The 7,202-nt window shown below is 35.4% G+C and overlaps 1 long non-coding RNA gene across 1 annotated transcript; it reads right to left on the bottom strand.

Annotated features, from left to right (window-relative positions):
* Positions 1-236: 236 nt before the first annotated feature.
* Positions 237-4,022, bottom strand: LOC141830851 (uncharacterized). The gene is made up of 4 exons (XR_012601992.1): positions 3,805-4,022; positions 3,237-3,325; positions 1,231-1,364; positions 237-403 (listed from the first exon to the last, which is right to left on the bottom strand). It is a non-coding gene; the product is annotated as an uncharacterized LOC141830851 (long non-coding RNA).
* Positions 4,023-7,202: the final 3,180 nt, after the last annotated feature.

The following is a 7,202-nucleotide window of genomic DNA, read 5'->3' as shown; positions in this document are numbered from 1 at the left end:
TGCTCAGCCACTGCTGGGAGATCTGCATACAAAGAAAGCTCCTTTTTATTATAACTTTTTATTTTTTAACAGGAAATTTCAAATCTAAGAATTGGTTCATAGATCATTCTGGTTCATTAAACACAAGTACGCTTCCAGTAGCATTCATCTACAGTGAAGAAACGCCAGTGGAAGTGCTCATTTGCGAAATTGACAAGAACGTAGAGATATGAATTGGGCAAAATAATTACTGGGTGGCTGCTCCATTGCCTGCCGATAAGGGAATTCCACTGAAAAAGCCCTTGCCAATCCACTCAAGTACACGACGACACTTCCTCCCTGCTGCGTGCAGTGCCCATAACTTGGTGTCACTGTCTTCTTTGTCTTTCAAGTGTCCCAATGCGCCATCTGTGCTCCAAGTGACCTGCAACCATTGGAATGATAAATTTTTTAAATTCTGAATAATAAAATGTGAAGAAAAAAAATTCTTAGCAAATGCAAGAACAAGCAAACTGATACTTAGAAAAAATATGAGCGCAAAGGTGCAGAACTTAATTTTGTTTAACAAAATCAAACTCCAACTCCGGTTTATGTATTAAGTAAAAAAACTATGATTGAAATTTTGTTCATAAATATTAATAAGTCAAATTCACTAAACTCGCTAGTATCCGAACCTACTGAATTTGTTCAACATCCGGTTCATTTACAGCCAACCGCAAATTTAACACACCTTAAGGCAGGGTAAAACTTGGTTGTTATAGTCTTGCTTTGGAATGTGAGACCTAAGCAGTTAAACAGTTGTCGCAATGCAGAAACTTTCGTTGACTAATTAAAAGATGAATGCATGCTTTCTGCTCCTCTGTTCAACTCTTCGAATCCTAGGAAGAAAAGAGTGTTCTTTAGAAACTACATGAACCTTGAAAGTAAATCTTTGCACTTCTAAAAGGACAACAACATGGAAAAGAAAAAGGATAGTAAATGGGTGGATACATGCTCTTATTATTCTTGGGGTAGCCTGCAGCATCAACCAATATAACTTATCCGATTTCCAGGGCACCATGGCGAATCCTTAATTTGACTATGAACAACCTATCTAGCCACTGTTAATTTGACTATGAGCAATCACGTTTCCTTTCCTATCATCCATTTCGAGTCCCTCGGCACGATACATGTTAGATCCACCAAATCTCAATACTACTTTTCTGCAAATTAAAGTTGCTTTTAGATGGGCTTGTGAAAACAAAAACATACTTTTAACTATTCATGTTCAGTGGTTCAGGACACAGGTGGGAAGATCTTTCGCAAGTAGCAGCTGGATTCAATAGTCTAGGTTTCCTTTTCGATATTGTTGTTTGCAACAACTGATTGATGTAATGTCCCAACACCTGCATTCATAAAAGAGCTTTTGAAGATTCGAGAACGATAGCCAAAGTTGTAGTTTGTTCTTAAGCATGGTAAAGCCAGGATTTGTTCACAACCTAGATCCTCGTTAGCTAACTGAAATCTGAAACAATGTCCATAATCAACCACTGAAATAGAACAGCAAAATGTGAAACAATAGGTGAATAGCAAAAAAATCTTGATCCAACACGTTATGGTAGACTAACTCTAGATGCCTGTTCAGCATTTTTCCTACATACAGAAATGAAAAATGGATGACACTGGAAAAAGTATTCACCAACTCAGATGCTCGGAATATTCACTTATGTCCTTCAATGGCAAACACAGGATTTGTGAATTAGAAGGATAATTTGCAACCAAATTATTTTTTCAATGGTAGCCAATAAAGGTAAAGAGATAAAAATAAATGCAGAAAGAAAAGTAATAGTTGTGGGAAGAGGTGATCTAACATGAGTTGTTTAATGCAATATAAAATTCACATTAAAATGGTTGTAGATAAAGAGAGAGGTTACAACATCTATTTTGGTTTGTATATCCACTATTGGAATAAGTTAGATATTTCCTTTTTGTACCCCTTTAAAAAAAACAAAAAGTAACATTGACGCAATACATGCAATGGATAAAAGTGTAGAATAACAATATATTGCATCAGAATTCTTGGATTTTTCAATAGCCTTAGCATATGGATTTTGTATGTTTATCCTTTCCGGAACAATCATAGAGATAATCTCCAACTTTGTATGTACCAGCTTTGTCACCACCGCTCTGATTACTCGTAGGTGTGGATTGGGGAAGAAAAAGAATCCAAGGTGGAAAAAAACACCCATGGAAAAGGAAAGGAAAAGATGGGAAAGAAGAAGGAAAAGAGGGAAAGGAGAGGAAGGAGAAAGAAGGAAATTTGGCGAACTCCAACAAGTTCGCGGTGGACTTAGTGCAAGCAACCTTAAGACCGTCACGATCGACCTCATGACCGCCACGATTGACCTCGCAATGCCACTGCGAGAGAGATTCGAGCGAGACGACGAGATTGACACGAGGAAGGGAAGAAACATTCATTCCGCCCGATTTTGGGTGGACAAAAAAATGCTGACAAAATTATCCAATTTCTGAGCAATTCATCCTTTCTATCTTCCACACCTTGAAGCAAACAAGGCATTAATTTAAAAGTTGAAATTGAAATCATAGTCATCACTAAGGCATATACTCCACAACATTTTAAGAATGGTTACATGGATCTTATACCTCTAGTGTGCTCTACACAAATCTAAATCACTAATAATATAAATACCTTTTCAATCAAGTTTACATAAACTATAATTTTCCTTGATCCCCCTCTACGCTTTATATTGCCTTGTGACCTAGAGGTCACGGGTTCAAATCCTGGAAACAGTCTCTTGCCAAAGGCAAGGTAAGGCTGCATACAATGGATCCTTTCCCCGACCCCGCAAGGCGGGAGCCTCGTGCACCGTGCCCCCTCTACGCTTTATATCTTCAACTCTGAGTGATTCAACTTGAGTAACTATAAAGGTTCAAAACACCTATTATATTGGATGCCAAAACCTAATGCGACCCTCAATGTTTTTTCCATTCAGACCTGGTTGGCAATAATGATTTTTTATTAATGTGCCAAATCATATAAGCATTTACCCTAGCGACCCTCCTACTTCAGTCAAATACTTCATTTATCAAATCAACCAATATAAGTATCCATGTACCACTCATTAATATTTAGTAGCCAATTGAAAGAATAGTGAACACTAACAGAAAAAAAAAAACTAATTGAACAGATTTAGCTCCTCATAATAACTTTTCAAGACATGAAAATGACTTAATTAACTTACAGATAAGGCAAATACCTATCAAGATGACATTCAGATAGTCCATGAAGATGCTTGAGATATGCTCAACATTGTTTGGCTGGAAATATCAGCGATGGGCTTGATTCCTGTGGGTTTTCCTTTTCAGTTCATATGCAATAGCAACGTGTCATTTGTAAAAAAAAATTGGTAAAGAGAAAAGATCTCATTTTTTTTGTTATTGAAATGGAACATGATCAGTACTCCGGTGAAATGTAGCATGTTGAATAAACCACAGAAAGTTCTTTCTCCTGTAGTCTGATAGACAAGCTAAAGTTCCTTTTGCATCTAGTCATGATTCTGGCAAAAACTTTACATTGCCAAAATTGTGTAACTGGGTAACCGACTTTGATGCTTACATTGCTATGCAGTAACAGCTCTAGTGCTAGAGATGAAACAAAGCATAAAACAGATGAAGATTTTGATTTACAAAAAATATGTATGCATGTAGGTATGTGTGAAGGTGCCATAAAGCAATGAGGAAAATGATGCTACAAACTTTGGGCAGAGAACAATTTCTTTCAGAACAGATCGTAAGCCATGTTCCACTGGGTGTTGCCTTTTTCACCTTTTCTCTCTGCAAGTTCAATCCTTAAGCAACTCGGGCACAACACAGCTATTTTGGATCAAGTAGGTGCGATTCAAAGATGCGCCAAGGTATGGAGGAGCTTCGGCGTCCGATCAAGTTTCTTTGAAATAAAGAAGGCAACGATGCGGGAGCTAGGAGGGAAGAGAGCGAAGTATGCAGGCTGGTGCTGGAGCTGCGCAAGACTACGAGGGCCTGGCCGGGACAGAGAGTCTGGGAAGAGCGTTGAGCGAATGAAGGCGGCGGAGGCCATCGGAAGGCACGGAGGGTTTCGATCGCCTTGGGTTGGGCTCACAGGTGACAACCTGGGCCATGCCGCCACGGTCCGGCCCAGCAAACATGGTTTCAGTTTGATTTGGCTCATATTAGATCAAATTTAATAATATTTAATAAAAATTTATTTAAATTTTATAAAAAAGAATGACAGGTTAACAAATTTTAATTTTGAAATTTAAAATTTTACACTTTTTTTAAAAAAAATCAAAAGGTACACATCAGATATTTTATCTCCAAAATATTTTTTATCTAATATTATTGTAGCAGCTACTGATAGTTACTACAATATTATTCTTTAAATTTAATATTATTATAGTAGTTACGATTAGTTGTTATAATATATAAAATTATTTTGTAACTGTTACAATATTTAAAACCTACTCAGTCGTTGCAATAATTGTTTTAAAGTGATTTTAATGAAGTTTAAATAATTTTGACTTGATTATTAAAGAGTATTTTGATATAATAGTATTCAAAGTTTAAGATAAAAGGTTCTAAGATTAAGGTTTAAGGTTTAACTACATCTGTGTAGCATTTATCCATAGCTATTATAATATATAAAAGCTACTCGATAGTTGCTAAAATATGAAAAATTAATTATTTTATTTTAATCAAAAGTATTATACATAAATCATGATTATATTAAAATATTCTTTATCAATTTAGTCAAAATTATTTAAACTTTATCAAAATCACTTTAAATTAGTTAAAATCATTGTAAAACCATTGTAGCAAAATTATAAATCTTAAACCCTAAATCCTAAAATCTTAAATTCTAAATCTAAATTATAAACTCTGAATACTCTTATATCAACTCTTTACTAATTTTATTAAAATTATTTAAACTTCATTAAAATTATTTTAAAATGATTAAAATTATTTGAAAATAATTATAGCATTTATTAGTAGTTGTTATAATATATAGAAGTTATTAAGTAGCTACTATAATACTATACCAGTATCATATTAAATACTACACATTGTAGTGACTAAGACTAATTACTACAATAACATTGAAAGTAAAGATATTTTCAGCATAAATATCTAGTGGGGCTCTTTTTTGATTTTTTTTAAAAAATATCATTTTGATGATATATATAATTTGGGGTGCCTTTTTTATTTTTGCTCAAATGAAAAACTAATAAATGTTTATATATAATACTTTTTATTATATTTAATTCTAAATCAACAAAAAGAAAAAAAATTGGTAGTAGATGGTACCATCGAAAGAAGGAAGAAGGAGAATTGGGTAGAAGGTTGAAGTGGTTAATGATAGCAACCATGATAGAATTGTTATAACTTACAACATGTGACGATGGTGCATAGCATCTCAAGAGGAAGTGCGTGTGCCCCGAAGAGTGAGAGACCATATATAACTGTGCGAGAACTCTAATCTATTGTTAATCCATGGAGAAAGATTAACTCTGAAAAAGAAAACTCACTAGAAGAAAATAAAAAGATTGACAAACTTCTCAATGGCAATGATCTCATGGCCAACTTGTGGTCGCGCTTACAAGCAAAGCTTGACCATGGGTTGCGGCTTGCGGCTATAACTCATAGTCGTGAGCTCACTATGGTAGAATTTTACTTTAGAGGAAAGAAAAGTGGTTCCTTCGAAGTTTGGCTAGATGAAAATTTTAGTCAAAATTGATCCACTAATGGATTATAAGTTTGCCCTTTCCTATTGTGCATCAAGTAAATGGAGGAAACTATCTCAATGCTTATGCAATCCATCCTTTCCTTGTTCGTTCTTCAGGATAAACAAGGAATAAGTCTTTCTAATGTGAGGAGGGATGAGAAGAATTATAGCTCTATCATTGCTTAATTTTAGTTAGTAAAAAATAAAGGATATCTTTTTTCAACTCCTATTTTAAATTATCGCTAAAAGAGTTCTACTCCAAACATATCTTTATCCACTAGTTAAAAAACAACTCGCCCAAACTATAACTTTTTAATTTGTCGTATAGAGCACCTTTTTGTCTCCTCGTAAATTGTTAGTTCCCAATGGTATTTTGATATGTTGTCAAATAAATTTAAAGTTAGGTTCTTGTGAAGTTTTAATATGTGTGTTTAAGTGTTTATGAACTTAAGAGAACAAATATATATCCGATGGCTAAGGAGCATCGAAGATGGCAAACCTCGGTAGAAGATGCAAGCGAGCGAGAAGGATGATACTGGAAAGAAATCACTACAAAAAATACAGCTGTTTAATTGACAGACTTGCTGCATTCGAGATACGAGGAGTTGTAGAAGAGTAATCCAATGAAACGAGAAGGACGCACGTGATGCATCTGCGGATGAGAAAGCAGAAGAAAAATTGCTCAAGGAGGAGAACAGAATTGAGTTGGGGCGAGCTCAATTTCGATTGACCAGACAATCACCCAAGTGATTGGAGAAGAAAATGGTCGAGTTCATATGTTGACCATCTTAGGCTCTTAGATTAGTTCCAGGCGCTCAATGTCTAGGCAGCCAGACCATATCCAGACACCCGGATGTGCCTAAGCCACATTAGCAGGAGCCATTGCTCAAGTGGATTATGACGACATCCAAGTTAGTAGAGTCTAGGCCCCCCGTATCACTTACAAACACCTGGAATGTAAGGAGTCATCCCGTTAGTGGGGCATTGCCAAAGTGGATTGAGTTTGATGAATCCAGGCGCCCGAAAAGTATCACGTTAGCATAACGATCAGATCGAGAGAAAGCTATAAATAGACTAAAGCATTGAAGCTCGAAAAAAATACACAACACACATTCGATTTCATTATCTTTCAGTTTCTTTTTAATCTTATACTTAACTGCAATAAGGGGCTTCTCCGCCTCTGAGTTGTGTTCAAAGAAGGAGATTTTTAGTGGAGTTTTTTATAGTCTTGGATTAACAACCTCTTGGTTGTAAATCAAGTAAATTCAGCCTCTCTATTTTTATGTTGTGGTCATTATCTAATTAATGTGTGTATCCTTGCTAGTTAGTTAGCAAGAGAAATAAATTATTTTTATAGGTTGTTATTCACCCCTCCCCTCTAGGGATACGAAATCGCTTCTACTGTACCAACAATTAGTATCAAAGTCAGACCGCTCAGAAGGACTAACCACTGACTAAGCAACTA

Source organism: Curcuma longa, chromosome 6 (assembly GCF_044706935.1).
Source record: "Curcuma longa cultivar G26 ecotype Majalengka, Jawa Barat chromosome 6, ITB_CL_G26_1.1, whole genome shotgun sequence".
Lineage (NCBI taxonomy): Eukaryota > Viridiplantae > Streptophyta > Magnoliopsida > Zingiberales > Zingiberaceae > Curcuma > Curcuma longa.
The sequence above is the reverse complement of the archived record's forward strand: the minus strand, read 5'-3'. Positions and strand labels throughout refer to the sequence as shown.